The sequence below is a fragment of the Odocoileus virginianus genome, chromosome 1 (genome assembly GCF_023699985.2).
Source record: "Odocoileus virginianus isolate 20LAN1187 ecotype Illinois chromosome 1, Ovbor_1.2, whole genome shotgun sequence".
NCBI lineage: Eukaryota > Metazoa > Chordata > Mammalia > Artiodactyla > Cervidae > Odocoileus > Odocoileus virginianus.
The window spans coordinates 47,366,043-47,382,715 of record NC_069674.1 but is presented as its reverse complement, the minus strand read 5'-3'; the positions used below and the strand labels follow the sequence as shown (position 1 = coordinate 47,382,715).

General features: G+C 35.4%; 1 protein-coding gene and 1 pseudogene across 1 annotated transcript in view; one reads left to right on the top strand and one right to left on the bottom strand.

The window, feature by feature from the left end:
- The window catches only part of SKAP2 (src kinase associated phosphoprotein 2), a 166,740-nt gene that overhangs the window by 35,341 nt on the left and 114,726 nt on the right, over window positions 1-16,673 (top strand). The gene's annotated exons all lie outside the window — the stretch shown is intronic.
- On the bottom strand, window positions 1,797-2,372 carry LOC110129378 (glycine cleavage system H protein, mitochondrial pseudogene; annotated as a pseudogene).

Sequence of the window (16,673 nt, the reverse complement as noted above, 5' to 3'; positions counted from 1 at the left end):
TGCTGGGAAAACTGGTCAACCACCTGTAAAAGAATGAAACTAGAACACTTTCTAACACCATACACAAAAATAAACTCAAAATGGATTAAAGATGTAAATGTAAGACCAGAAACTATAAAACTCCTAGAGGAGAACATAGGCAAAACACTCTCCGACATAAATCACAGCAGGATCCTCTATGACCCACCTCCCAGAATATTGGAAATAAAAGCAAAAATAAACAAATGGGACCTAATGAAACTTAAAAGCTTTTGCACAACAAAGGAAACTATAAGCAAGGTGAAAAGACAGCCCTCAGATTGGGAGAAAATAATAGCAAACGAAGCAACAGACAAAGGATTAATCTCAAAAATATACAAGCAACTCCTGCAGCTCAACTCCAGAAAAATAAATGACCCAATCAAAAAATGGGCCAAAGAACTAAACAGACATTTCTCCAAGGAAGACATACAGATGGCAAAAAAACACATGAAAAGATGCTCAACATCACTCATTATCAGAGAAATGCAAATCAAAACCACAATGAGGTACCATTACACGCCAGTCAGGATGGCTGCTATCCAAAAGTCTACAAGCAATAAATGCTGGAGAGGGTGTGGAGAAAAGGGAACCCTCTTACACTGTTGGTGGGAATGCAAATTAGTATAGCCACTATGGAGAACAGCGTGGAGATTTCTTTAAAAGCTGGAAATAGAACTGCCATATGACCCAGCAATCCCACTTCTGGGCATACACACCAAGGAAACCAGATCTGAAAGAGACACGTGCACCCCAGTGTTCATCGCAGCACTGTTTATAATAGCCAGGACATGGAAGCAACCTAGATGCCCATCAGCAGACGAATGGATGAGGAAGCTGTGGTACATATACACCATGGAATATTACTCAGCCATTAAAAAGAATTCATTTGAATCAGCTCTAATGAGATGGATGAAACTGGAGCCCATTATACAGTGCGAAGTAAGCCAGAAAGATAAAGACCATTACAGTATACTAACACATATATATGGAATTTAGAAAGATGGTAAGGATAACCCTATATGCAAAACAGAAAAAGAAACACAGATGTATAGAACAGACTTTTGGACTCTGTGGGAGAAGGTGAGGGTGGGATGTTTCGAGAGAACAGCATCAAAACATGTATATTATCTAGGGTGAAACAGATCACCAGCCCAGGTTGGGTGCATGAGACAAGTGCTCGGGCCTGGTGCACTGGGAAGACCCAGAGGGATCAGGTGGAGAGGGAGGTGGGAGGGGGGACCGGGATGGGGAATACATGTAAATCCATGGCTAATTCATTTCTTTTTTTTTTTTTTTAATTTTATTATTAAATTGTTTATTCTCCTGCAAGGCTGTTGCTTCACTGTATAAAAATAGCACCAGCAAACACAGTATATTGCAAAGTTAAGACAGTAATATCCTTCACTGGACACTATACAACTAACAAACTTTTCTCCACTGCCAGTTATTTCTAGTGGGAAGATCATTTTGACCCAAATCCAAGGATAGCTATAAGCAAGTTACAATGTCATATAAGGTATAAGATAACCATGTTATCCTTGAATTACATAATTTTTGTAATTAGTTTTATCAGATAATTTCAGGAATTCTGAATAGTATAACTGGACCCTAGCCTAAAAATCACAGGATGCTGTGGAAAAGATACAGTGTTTATCTGAAGGCATTAGAAAGTTAAGGGGTATTTTCTTCAGGAAACATTGTTACAAGTAGTTTCTTTTGCTAAAAGTTGCTTTTTAAATATCTATCCACCACTAATTTAAGACAACTATGCTAGATTAAGTTGTTTCAAAGTAGTTTATTTAGGGGTTCCATTTTCATTCCTCAATAGATTTTATGTATTTTTCATATGCTTCTTCACTCATTAGTTCATCTAGTTCTGAAGGGTTACTGAATGTCATCTTGATCAGCCAACCATCTTCATAACAAGACTTGTTGAGAAGTCCTGGATTTTCTGCTAGAGCTTTATTAATTTCTGTTACTTCTCCTGATAGAGGGGAATAGAGTTCACTAGCAGCTTTCACACTTTCCAAAGCACCAAACTCCTCTTGTTTATTCAACTTTGTCCCAACTTCAGGCAGACTACAGTAAACAACATCTCCCAAAGCTTCCTGTGCAAAATTGCTGATTCCCACTGCTCCAACACCATTTTCTGTTGTTACCCATTCGTGTTTTTCTGTGAATTTCCGCACCGACAGCAGAGCAGGGCCGGTGCACAGTGCCCGGACGGCACCCGCCCGCAGTCCCCAGGGCCGCGGCGAGCCGGGTGCGCTGGGTGCTGAGATGGCACGCAGGCTGCTGACTGCGGCCCGCACGCTCCGCACCGCTTGCAGCGCCATGTTCACACACCTAATTCATTTCAATGTATGACCAAAAACCACTGCAATGTTGTAATTAGCCTCCAACTAATAAAAATAAATGGAAAAAAAAAGTTAGTGTTGCTATTACATGTAAAATATTTGGATTTTATTTACTAGTAACTTCTTTAAAAAATTTTCACAATAAATTTCTTGCTTTTGCTATCCATTGAGCTTTTATACGATGTCTCTCATCATGAACTATTTTTTCTATTGACATTCTTTTTACTAACTTTGAAATACATTTTAATGTATTTTTATGAATCTTTAAAGGTATAGGAACCCATTGACCTGTGTAAGTGCAGACACTTCTGTCAACTAGCTGTATTCCTCTGAGGCTGTATAAACATTGCTAGTCTGTTATTTAGTACAGAAATATGAAGATTGAATAGCTATTTATTCCAAAATTATATCAATGGAATGCATCCTCAGAAGTTGAAATGGTGATGTCCATTTTAAGTTTTATAACAATAGTTCAAACAAGCTATTGAAAGTATATATACCCAAGTTTAGTTAGATAGGAAATGTCAATTAGGTATAGTTTAGGTATGTCCTTTGAGATTAATTTTTCTATCACTGTGGCTGTCAGTGCCCACAACAGGGATTCAAATAGTGCATTGGGCAACTCATGTTAGCAATTCATTCTCTATCCTTCTGCAATATGCTAGAAAATGTGTTAGAAAGGTTTCAGTGAACATCGATCAAATTAGTGTATACCGGTGATTTGACTAATCCTTTTCTAGAAGCTGTGTAAATTCAGTCCTTGCTTTCATACTTACAAACTAACCAAAAAGCGTTTTTGCTTTATCAAATTTATTTATTAGTGAAATCTAATTGATCTGTGTCTGATTGGGTTTTGAGACTAAATCCAAAGGCCCTCTATCTATGCCATTGCTAATATATATTAAATGAATCAACACATATTTATAGTATAAAATTGTATATTCTTAGGATTTAAAGATAGCAATACTCAATTTTTTATTTTTACTGTTTTAATATTCTTAGTTTTCTTATCTATGTTTTTTTACTTACTCAGGCTGGAGTAATACAAAGCAGCTGTATATATTAGGTGATGAAAGGCCAAGGAAAGATAGCAATAAAAAAAGCAAAAAAGCTCCCTCAACATAAGCTTTGCCAGACGTTACTGAGTGTATAACTGTCTTACATTTCAAAAGTATGACTTAACTGAATAATTACATAAATTGACAGTGTACATTATCTTTTCCCTGTCATGATTTGACTTCAAACATGTCTTGAGATGTTACTGTTTCTTTGGCATTCTTTAGATATCACAAAGTGGGAAGTACTTTTTTTGGGTATGTATGAAAAATAAATAATTTTTTACAAAACAGGTAGGTCAGTTATTTAGTCATGTGACAATCATATGTCACCATTATCCATAATTCTAATTTTGGAAAACATATAGAATTTTAACAAATGTCATCATTGAATGTAACACAAAATAAAAAAAATAGAAAAAATAGCCTTATTTTTCACAACAAAGCTGTAACTAAAATACTTTAGTGTTTGTTGTCTGTGGATCGGATTATTGGTGTACTTTTCTAGAGTCTATGATGAAAATCTGAGATTGTGTTTTACTTTTTACTGTAAATTAGTTTATCATTCCCAACTAAGGTTGAGACTCTAAACTTTGAACAGTTCACTGGTTTGGTATTTAGAATCCGTTGTTAGGGTATGATAGGAAGGATGTGGTGAGTTAGTGGTAATTGATTTATCCCCATCATACTGAACCTCCCACTCTTCTTCCACTTTGTCCTCCCTTGGGCAATAATCACAGGGTCGAGCTGCCAATCTGTAGACTTAATTTTTTCCAGCAGTACCATCTGGCTCCTTGGCACCAGAAGTTATATTGGTTCTTTGTGGTTGCTGCTGAATTTGTCATATTGCTAGACAGCTGATAGGGTGTTTCATGCTATTTGATCCTAATTTTCTTTTAAATAATTATTGATTTTTATTTAGAGAATCTTCTTTAGCCATTTCTTAGAGCATGGCAAAATTTTATTGAGAAGAGAATGCACCTAAGCAAATATTATGTGTAAGCCTTGAGCCTCTCCTGTCTGTATTGTATTCTATCTAGTTCTTCAGTGGCCCTCCCTTTCAAGAGAGATTAATTTAAACTTAATTGTGGAGGTTTTCTGTTTCATTCAAAGCCTTGTAACTCTGGTTAAAAATTACTTGAATGTGTCCTGAAAATCCTGTTATAATTGCCATCATTTCCTAATAATGAATATTTAGAAATCCCTATCAGTGGCATAAATAACCTTCTAACATCCAACAGTGCTTTATCATCTTTTTAAAAAATTGCCATTTATGTACATTTTGTATATTTTGTGTATATTTTGGTAGATGAGATAGTTTTACTCCATCCATCAATTCTTTATCCTCTTTAAAAAATGGCCATTTATGTACATTTTGTATATTTTGGTAGATGAGGTAGTTTTACTCTCATCTCTAATAACATCCATAAAAGATTTTTTAAAATAGTATTGAAAGCACGTTTGAGTTTCAGTAATTAAAAAAAATTGCCTAAGCACACATTTCCATACCCTGAAACATTTTTTTCATATAACGTAGTAAACTAAACATTTTTGATGAAGGCAAAGAATTATCTGACCTATTTGTTTCTGATGTAAAGATCATAAACAAAAATTATTGCTGAAACTCTTAAAGAATCTGCATATAAAGCAGTTCATTTTGACAAGTATTTACTGTATTGTATTAGATTGCATTCATTTTTAATGGCACAAGATATGTTTTAGAGAGTTTTTAGAGGTGTCCATTCATATAAAAATGTTTCTACTGAGTTTAAACTTGTAATTAGATATTATGTAATCTATGTTAGTTACAATAATTACAGAATACTGATATGTTAGAAGTATTTGCTTCACATTCTTACTGTTGATGGCATGTGGGTATTTATAAAGTTCTTAAATAGTGATTCAGCTGGGATTATTATAATACCAACATAGGTGGAAGTCTACTAACTGAAAATTGGACTTTGCAGAACATTTTCATTTTACGTTAGAGAAAGTATACAGCTAAATTGCTGTAATTTGGTCATGGAATATTAAATTCAGTTGTTTATAATTGTTTTAGTTTAAAGTATATAGAGAAAAAGAGCAATAAATGTCACTCTGTAAAAAGAGCTTAATCAGATGTCAGTGAAATGATTCATGTGCTAACTGGGATAGTTAACATGCATCTTATTCTACCGTCTAGCAGGAGGAGGTGGGCTATAGAAAAATGAATTCTTCAATAAATTATTTACAACAATTATATCAAATTTTAATAACTTCAGCTAAGAAGACATATATATGATTCATGTTCTCACAATCACCTACATTAGAGATTAATTGTCTTTCTTCAAACAAAAATGTACTCTTATAAATGTTTTTAATTGTTAAATCATGATCAATTTTATCTTTATAGAGTAGCATTATTTGGTCAGTTTTTAGCTATAATGTAATGTGAAGCTAAAATATTGCAGCTAATCTGCTGTCACAAATGCCAGCTCATTAGAATTTGCCCCTAATATCAAAAAATGCCCTGAATTGTTTGTTGGCTTTATCTTAACTCAAATATGTAAAGGGGACAGTAAAGCATTTTTCTTTGGAATCACAGGGAGTTCAGTGACCTTTCTGTGGCAAATTATGTAGAAAGAAAATATTTATATTCATTTAAAATAACCTCCGTGAAGAAATAGTCTCATTACCCTGTTTGATCAATTTCTTGTAGCCTGAGCTGTAGCATGCTGCTGTTGCCATTGGTTGATGGAATACACTGAGTAGTGGCTAATGGTGATGGTGCTCATCAGGAAGGGTTCAGCCAGCGGTCAGCAACAAATAATTCAAGACTGTTTCTAAGTTTGTGGCTGGTGGAATTTGCTTCTTGCCCCAAGCCAGCGGCATTGCTGAGCTGGGCTATTTGATTAGAAGAGAGGCATATTTGCTTCTTAGCAACTGCACATTTGCGCAACCCATAGTCTTCTACTGCCTCCAAAGGTTTTCCTTTTGTGATGGTAGAATAATACTTTATTGTTGATTGACGGACAAAAGAGATTCTAATACAAGGCAAGCTCATAGCCATTTTTGTTGTTGATGGCTTTAAAAATTTTCACCTGCACTTAACATTTTTTGAATAAGTATAGAATACATTATATGCATAGTATAAATAAGCGTGTAAAACATCAATGTGTTAGAATTTTAATATGCATATTAGCATGGAGGTTTGCACAGCATGAGTACAATTGCATACTGTTACTTTTTTTTTTTTTGCCCAGCAGGTTCAATGATAGGAAATCAGTTCTGACCCTAATATATGTGTTTACATATATCTGTACTCTGGGTGTTTATATCTTGCAAATACAATTAATGCTTCAGAAAAATTGAACAAATAATGTTGAAAGATAAATTGTTAGTAGAGTTTTAAAGGCTTTGTAAAATTTAAATACTAGTGTATATATAAGGTTAGAAGTCAAATTTAAAATTCTAATGAAATATAGGTATAGAATTTGGAACATATTTCTCATAGCAATGAATCTGCAGAACAAAATGTGTCTTAAGAGTGAACAAAGGTATTTATGAACCAGCAGTTAAGAAACAACTGAGACAAGATAAGTTTGGGAAGGGCAGTCTGAGTTTTATGATCCTGGGAAACCAGGACCAGAAAATCCTTTTTTTAAAAACATGATTTTTCTCATTCAAACTATATGGTTAGGACTTAAGTTTTCAGATTTTAAAGAGGATGATATAAATGGTGACATGACCATAGATGATATTAATTTTACTCTTATATTATTTTTTTACAATTAAAAAATACCTATATACCTTAAAGAAATAATGCAGAAAACATTTGAGCCTGTATATTTTGACATACACAATTTAAATCCATTATTTGGTATAAATTGTTGAAATAATTCATGGTAAAATGACAATACATATTAGCATTAATATAAGTTTAACATTTTAAAGTTAATATAAGATTATATTCTGTGATACGGTTAGAACATATTATTTTTTTCCAACTTAAGTTTCTGTTTTTGTCTCCTAAGGTTCTTGACAGATATGAAAACTTCTGTAGTTTAAAATGAACAACAAAAAGGTGCATTGGGGTGAAAATTTCCAGTTAACAAATCTTGATTTGGGGATTTAGGGGAAGTTAAAGCAAGTGCAAACATTAACGTATACATTAAGTGTATATGGGTTAATACTCTTATTTCCCCATAAAAGGACCTGAGGGTGTATCGTATGCATAATATGACCATCACTGTATTTACTTACTAATAAATAGCCACTTTAGTGGCAAATGGGAAAAGGAGTGAGGCTGAAGGATTTGATATTGCAAAGCAGTAATATGCCCCATCGTATGAAGCGGCTGTCCCTTTGCTATTTCAGTGAACATCTTTGATACGATTTCTTTAAAAACAAATTGGAGCTCTAGGAGGAAATGGAAAATACTTTTAAGAATGGTTTTAAATTGGTTAAAAATTAACATGTCTGCAAGTAAAATTGCCAAAGTTAGGACGTGAGTTTGGTGTTATATAAATTAAGATTATGGCTTTTATGAACATTTTATTTATAAATTTATACTTTGATGTAATAAGGAAAATATTCTTTAAATTACTAAACTGTCTTGCAAATACTAGTTTCAAAAATGGGATTTTAAAACTCTAATCTACTACACTAAAATTACTTGTATGTATTAACTTATATCATTAGGTGGCATTTATTGCCAAGTGTCCTTCCCCTATTAACAATTACATATTTGAGGGTACATAGTAAAAGTTAGTTTTCTTGGTGGGACGTTGTAACAGTTGTCACCTGCAGACAGGGGCATCAGTTGTACTATTAACTAGGTTCGTCCCTCCATCTCCCATTGCAAATATGAGCAGTACAAAGTGATAGTTTTCTGGACTTCAGGTTTTACACATAGGTTCATTTCTTTTTGAAGAAGATAAACAGGGACAAATAGAGGTTTCTGACTTTCTAGCTTAGGAGGATATAGGAGTAGTGAAGGAGCAAGTTGGTAGAATTGAGGAAAATGGTGGAATTTTATCATCTGCTCAGCAGAAATTTTCATGTTCATGTGGCTTCCTTAGATCTTTAAGGTACAATCTCTTAAGAAATATATCAATAAATTTCAATGGCATGTGTGGTGAATTATTATTTTATTATTGAAGAAACTATGGCCCAGAGAGATTAGGTGATTTGTCCAACACCACACAGCAAGTAGGGGCTTCTGTAGTAGCTCAGACCGTAAAGAATCTACCTGCAATGCAGGAGACATAGGTTCTCCCTGGTTTGGGAAGATCCCCTGGAGAAGGGAATGATTGCCCACTCCAGTATTCTTGTCTAGAGAATCCCATTGGCTACCATCCATGGGGTTGCAAAGAGTTGGACATGACTAAGCAACTTATCACCACACAGCAAGTAATGGTGAAGCTAGGGAGGAAATTTAGGTGTTTTTTTCTCCAAAACGTATGATCTTTCTCTTGTGGGGCACTAATACCTACAGGCTAGTAGTGTGTATGAACATGTACTTTGGATGCTGACAGACAAGGAATGAAATCTCTGATATTAGCTTTGTGACCGGACCAAACCAGTTGGCTTCTTTAAAGTTCACTCCTTGCAAGAAAAGTTATGACCAACCTAGACAGCATATTAAAAAGCAGAGATATTACTTTGCCAACACAGGCCCATCTAGTCAAAGCCATGGTTTTTCCAGTAGTTATGAATGGATGTGAGAGTTGGACTATAAAGAAAGCTGAACGCTGAAGAATTGATGCTTTTGAACTGTGGTGTTGGAGAAGACTCTTGAGAGTCCCTTGGACAACAAGGAGATCCAACCAGTCCATCCTAAAGGAAATCAGTCCTGAATATTCATTGGAAGCACTGATGCTGAAGCTGAAACTCCAATACTTTGTCCACCTGATGAGAAGAGCTGACTCATTGGAAAAGACGCTGATGCTGGGAAAGATTGAAGGCAGGAGGAGAAGGGGATGACTGAGGATGAGATGGTTGGATGGCATCACTGACTCAATGGACATGAGTTTGAGTAAACTCTGGGAGTTGGTGATGGACAGGGAGTCCTGGTATGCTGCAGTCCATGGGATTGCAAAGAGTCAGACATGACTGAGCAACTGAACTGAACTGAACTGAAGGGTAATAGTATCATGGGGTTATTTGAGGTCGATGGAGTTATTTGGAGCCCAAATGAGATAATCTATGTGAATTTTCTTTACAAATCTGAAAATACTTTGAAGAATTTTTGTTTTCCTAATCTAATGGTACATCTGATGTCCAGATGGTTTGAAGAAGTCAGATTCATATTTCTTGATTTTTAACCATGAGAAGTATATAGTCTTTTAGTTCCTTGAGGGACTTAGAAAGTCATGTAGCATGCTACTTCCTCATCTTGCAGGTAAACACTTGAGACTTAGAATGGTTAGTTGGCTTCTCAAGGTCAGATGTCTCATCTGGCACTTTTATTGGCCTTCTATGTACTAGGCACTATGTTGGGTATTTCCCATGTTTTATTTTGAATCCTCACAACATCCTTGTGTAGGAAGTATTATACCCATTTTGCTGATAAAGAGACAAATTTAGGATGATCACATTGCTAGGAAGTGGGAATACCAGAATTCACCCCAGAATCTCTCTGACTCCAGACTCTGTGTTCCTAGAAAAATGTCATCTGTCTCTCTAAAATCAGGTCCCAAATTTTAGCCTCCTCACTCCAGTTAATGAAATGTGATCTCCTTCCACATCTATATTTTCTGTAAAGAGTCTGTTAGTATTGAGGCTTCCCTGGTGGCTCAGTCAGTAAAGAATCTGCCTGCTCTGCAGGAGACCCAGGTTCAATCCCTGAATCAGGAAGTTCCCCTGGAGAAGGCTATAGCATCCCACTCCAGTATTCTTGTCTGGGAAATACCATGGACAGAGGAGCCTGGAGGGCTACAGACTATGGGGTCACAGAGAGTCAGCCACGACTGAGTGACCAAACCAAATACCAGGTCTCTAACTTTAGCCTCCTTGCTCCAATTAATGAAATGTAATCTCCTCACACATCTATATTTTCTTTAATGAGTCTGTTAGTATTAGCAACTGTAAAATTTGAATCATTTAAAAGCATTTTATTTATCTGCTTTAGAAAAAAAAGAATTTTTTTCAGTTATGTGAGAATTTTGAAGTGATAGGAATCATTTTTTTTTTCATGTCTTTCTTCTGGAAGGATAGGTATGAAAACATATTACTTAACATAGATATTAGTAAAATAAATTTTATTTTAAAGCTATAATCACCTATTTACTGTTTTTTTAAGAAGAGAATAGTGGTAATCTATACAGTAGACTATTCTAAAACTAGTAGGATAAAGTAGATAATTTTTATTTTCTCCATGGAAGATTTCTCTTATTAATATAATTTTGCTTAGATTAATAGTGAAATCAGTTTGTATAAGAAAAGTACAAAATGCCTGGGGAATAGGTGATAGCAACTTCAAAGTGCATTGGGAGAAACTGGCCAGTATAAAATATTTTAAAAATGGATAAGACAATAAACACCTAATTTTGAGTTGATTTATTTTTCTAAAATGGCATTATAATTCTCCTTCAAAAATAGGAAAGTGGTATCTTATGAAAATGCCTATACAATGTGTAGTCTTTAGGGGTCTATACAATGGGGCTACCTTACAGTGAGATTACTTTATAAGATGTTCTTTTGTTACTTCAGTAACTAAATCTCTTTTTCTGGTGTTTAACATCATCTACCTTTTAATGGTTGAATTTTATTTTATAGTTAATAGTGTTTTAATAAGGGTACAATATTGTATAATTGGCATATAGAGTTGTACTTTTATGGTAGACATTTTATTATTATATAGTAGAGTTTTTTTTCCCATTTATTTTTATTGGTTGAAGGCTAATTACTTTACAATATTGTAGTGGTTTTTGCCATACATTGACATGAATCAGCCATGGATTTACATGTATTCCCCATCCTGATCCCCCCTCCCACCTCCCTCACCACCCCATCCCTCTGGGTCTTTCCAGTGTACCAGCCCTGAGCACTTGTCTCATGCATCCAACCTGGGCTGGTGATCTGTTTCACCCTTGATAATATATGTTTTGATGCTGTTCGATGCATGTTTCACCCTTGATAATATATGTTTTGATGCTGTTTGATGCATGTTTCGATGCTGTTCTCTCAAAACATCCCACCCTCGCCTTCTCCCACAGAGTCCAAAAGTCTGTTCTGTACATTTGTGTCTCTTTTTCTGTTTTGCATATAGGGTTATTGTTACCATCTTTCTAAATTCCATATATATGTGTTAGTATACTGTATTGGTCTTTATCTTTCTGGCTTACTTCACTCTGTATAATGGGCTCCAGTTTCATCCATCTCATTAGAACTAATTTGAATGAATTCTCTTTAATGGCTTATAGTAGAGTTTTTAAGTAACAAAATTTTGAGATAAATTAAGAAAATATAAGAAAACCTAGAATATGTGAATATTTCAAGGAAAATGTTCCCATAAGGATATAACTATTAATGTTTATCATGTAAGGGGAACACAAAGTAAGACAAATTCCCTGCTTGTGGTCGTATACATTAGAAACTATAGAACAAAGGCTAATAGTGATGTAATGTAAACTATAAAATATATGGTTAGCTTTTTTTAAACCAGAAGTCAACTAACCAGTTTCTCTTTTCAATACCACTTTTAGGTAAAAAGACAAATTCATTTAAGTACATTGTTTAAAAAGCTCTCTTTGGGTCTAGCCTGGAATTTGTGTATAGTCAGCTCAATAGCTAACTATATAATAGAATATTTGTATTTATGGCCTTCCCAGATGGCTCAGAGGTAAGGAATTTGCCTGCCAATGCAGGAGACACAGGAGTTGCGGGTTTGATCCCTGGGTCAGGAAGATGCCCTGAAGGAGGAAATGGCAACCTGCTCTAATATTCTTTCTGGGAAAATCCCATGCATAGAAGAGCCTATTAGGCTGTAGTCCATGGGGTCACAAAAGAGTCAGACATGACTGAGTGAGCACACGTGCATTTGTATTCATAATCAGAACTCACAGATACTATAAGATCTAGAAATATAAAAATGAAGTGTGCTGGTAGACTTATGTGGAGATATAACAACATGAACCAAAGCTTGGAGTTATCCATGCATATGATGGGGCTGTAATAAGGGGGTTCAGTAAAGCTTGAGATATAAGGTGCTACCAATGTGAATTAGCCAGTCATCAATGGAATTGGCTAGCACTGAGGGGCACTCTTTCTAAAATCAGTAATGCCTCAGATATCAAAACAGAAAACTACGAGATTAACACATTAAGAGAGATAATGAAATGGTTGCCGTTTTAAGCTACTAAGTTTTGAGGTAGCTTGCTGTACACAGTATGTATCTGAAACATTCATTTATCTATCCATGCACCTATTCACTGATCCGTCTACTTATCTGTTTACCTACCAGTAACCATTAATTCACCTTGGTAACCCCAGTTCCAATCCAACACCACAGGCCACATTCTGGTCTTCTTCCTTTACGTATTTGTAACTCCCTTCTCTAGTAGTAAGAAACGAAGCTTCCATCAATGTTAGTGTATTTACTCATTTGCTCAAGCCTATAATTCAAAGAAGGTAGATTTGGAATTGCTAACCTATGCCATTAAATGCTTATCCACTTATTGATAGACTCTCGAGTTGTTTCTGTATTTTTGAATTTTTATGAATAATGCAAAGTCTGCAATTTTAATCACAACCCTACAGAGATGTGTAGTTATTTATTGCTACCTAGCAGATTACCTCTTTGGAGAAGGAAATGGCAACCCACTCCTGTATTATTGCCTGGAAAATCCCAGGGACAGAAGAACCTGGACAGTTACAGTCCATGAGATCACAAGAGTCAGACACAACTTAAGCCATCACCACCATAAAATTACCTAAAACACATATGTTGTTTTTGTTGTTGTTCAGCTGCTCAGTCGTGTCTGACTCTTTATGACCCCGTGGACTGCAGCACGCCAGGCTTCCCTGTCCTTCACTATCCCCTGGAGCCTACTCTAACTCATGTCCATTGAGCTGGTGCTGCCATCCAACCATCTCATTCTCTGTCATCCCCATATCCTCCTGCCTTAATGTTTCTCAGCATCAGGGTCTTTTCATGAGTCAGCTCTTCATAGCAGGTGGCCAAAGTATTGGAGTTTCAGCTTCAGCATCAGTGCTTCCAATAAATATTCAGGACTGATCTCCTTTAGGATGGACTGGTTTGATCTTCTTGCAGTCTAAGGAACTCTCAAAGAGTCTTCTCCAACATCAAAAGCATCAATTCTTCACCACTCAGCTTTCTTTATGGTCCAACTCTCACATCCATACATGACTACTGGAAAAACCATAGCTTTGGCTATACAAACCTTTGTTGACAAAGTAATGTCTCTGCTTTTTAATATGCTATATAGATTTGTCACAGCTTTTCTTCCAAGGAGCAAAATGTCTTTTACTTTCATGACTGCAGTCACCATCTGCAGTGATTTTGGAGCCCAAGAAAATAAAGTCTGTCACTCTTTCCATTGTTTCTCCATCTATTTGCCATGAAGTGATGGGACTGGATGCTATGATCTTAATTTTTTAAATGTTGTTTTAAGCCAGTTTTTTTCACTCTCCTCTTTTACCTTCATCAAGAGGCTCTTTAGTTCCTCTTCGCTTTTTCCCATAAGGGTGGTGTCATCTGCATATCTGAGGTTATTGATATTTCTCCAGGCAGTCTTGATTTTAGCTTATGCTTTATCCATCCCGGCATTTCTCATGATATACTCTGCATATAAGTTAAAGCAGCAGGGTGATGATATACAGCCTTGATGCACTCCTTTCCCAATTTGGAACCGGTCTGTTGTTCTGTGTTTAGTTCTTTTTTTTTTTTTTCTGTGTTTAGTTCTAACTGTTGCTTCTTAACCTGCATACAGGTTTCTCGGGAGGCAGGTAAGGTGGTCTGGTATTCCCATCTCTTTAAGAATTTTCCACAGATTGCTGTGATCCACATAGTCAAGGGTTTAGCATAGTCAGTGAAGCAGAAGTAGATGTTTTTCTCTAATTCTCTTGCTCTTTCTGTGATCTAGCAGATGTTGGCAATTTGATCTCTGCTTCCTCTGCTTTTCTAAATCCAGCTTGAACATCTGAAAGTTCTCAGTTCATGTGCTGTTGAAGCCTAACTTGGAGAATTTTGAGCATTGCTTTGCTAGCATGTGAAATGAGTGCAATTGTGCAGTAGTTTGACCATTCTTTGGCATTGCCTTTCTTTGGGATTGGAAATAAACCTGGCCTTTTGTTTATTATTAAACAATAAACAGTTTATTATTCTCACACCCTCTGTGGGTCAGGAATGTGGGAACAGTTTAGCACTGTGCTTTTTGACTTGGGGGTCTCATAGAATATTATAATCAAAAGGTTAACTAGGGCACAGTCATCTGAAAGTTTGACTGATGGTAGAGAATCCATTTTCAAGGGAACTCACTCATGTGGCTACAAGTTGGTGCTGACTGTTCTCAGAAGGCTTAGTTCTCTCTCGTGTAGATCTTTCCATTGGCTGTTTTGAGTATCCTCATGACATGGTAGACTTCTTCTCCCAGAGCCGGTGATTAAAGGAAGAGTCAAGTGGAAGCTATAGTCATATAGCATCACTTCAGCTACATTCTGCTCGTTAGAAACGAAACATTGAAGTTGACTTGCGTTCAGGGGGAAAGGGATTAGAGTCTACATTTTGAAGGGAGGCGTGTCAAAGGATTTGTGAACATATTTTAAAATCACCACAACTGGTAAGCATAAGAAGAAGAAAATCATCAGTAATAGAAATAATCCCTGCTAAAATTCTGGTAGATATCAGTCTAGAGACATTTTCTGTACACATCTGACTTCATAGTCAATGTACTGTTTTATAACCTGAGTTTTCCATATTATATACTAGAAACATCTTTCCATGATATTGTAGGTTTTTAGTTGTTAGTTTTTAAAGTATTTGACAAAATGGTATTTAATTGTTGTTTTAATTTGCATTTCTTCTTTTTCCAGTTTTTTTAGGTATCATTGACATATATAACTTTATTGTGTTTCTTTTATGACTAGTTATGATATTTTCATTTATTTCTAATTATTTGTATGTTTTATAAGTTGACTTGTCATGTATTTGCTCATTTTTAACATTGGCATGGTCTTTTCTTTATTAAACATTGATTATATTTTAAGGATTCTAAAACATCATCATGTATGTTATAAAAATTTCTTCCTTGTTAATCATTTGTAGTGTTGATTTAAGAAAAATAAATGATCACATTTCAGAGTTGGAAAGGAGCAAAGGAAATCTGGTTTAACACTTCTGACTTATTCATGAAAATGTCTCATTTTCTCTCCATCTCTCGAGACCTTTTTCTAACCTCCTTCCACTGAATCTTAACCTGTTATCTCACTGGCACACATATTTTATGTTCTGCTCATGGTAAATGAATAAAGAATGAGGTTGTTTAGTTACTGTTTGTATTTAACAAGGGGTATTCCTTAATAACCCTGAACAATGAAGGACTGATGAAGTAAGAGTTACCATTGGGTAGTGGGAGAGATTTTGGTTTGGTGGGTTAAGTAGCTTCCTAGCTTTCTCCAGTGGTACTCTATAGATGACTGCTCCCTCTATCTTTTTATGGGATCATATCTTGATTATCTGGTTGTTACTTAGTAAATCTCAACAGAAGATGAGGGCATAAATGACACAACATTGTTAATACTTCATTTCTTTCCAAAATGGATTTGAGGTGATTAGAATTTTCTTATTTCATTTGAGAACTGGGAATTGTATCTTGCTAATAAATGTTGATTGAATCATGCTGCTTCTAAAGTTATTGAAATAAGGTACTTATGAAGAAAAATTCAGAAGTCTCCTTATAAATTTATCCATTTTGTGACCTAAGATAAGGTTAAAATATTTAATACTTAGATAATTTAATCTTATTAAAAAGCTTAGAGCTTTATGGTGGGAAAAAGTGGTATGACTTGCTATTAGAATATTCATCAAAAGGAATAAATTATTTACTGGAAAGGACCAGCATCTGAATCTTTTACATTCTTCCTCTGTGGCTGTATATAATTACTGAAGTGTATCTATCACAAGGGATAAGGAACTTGGCCCAAGTTTCAAAGATGGGGAAATTTGATTCCAAATCCTATAGCACTGAGTTTCTGTGGTTCTCATAAGCCTTTAGGACTTTTTCTGTTTGTATGGTAA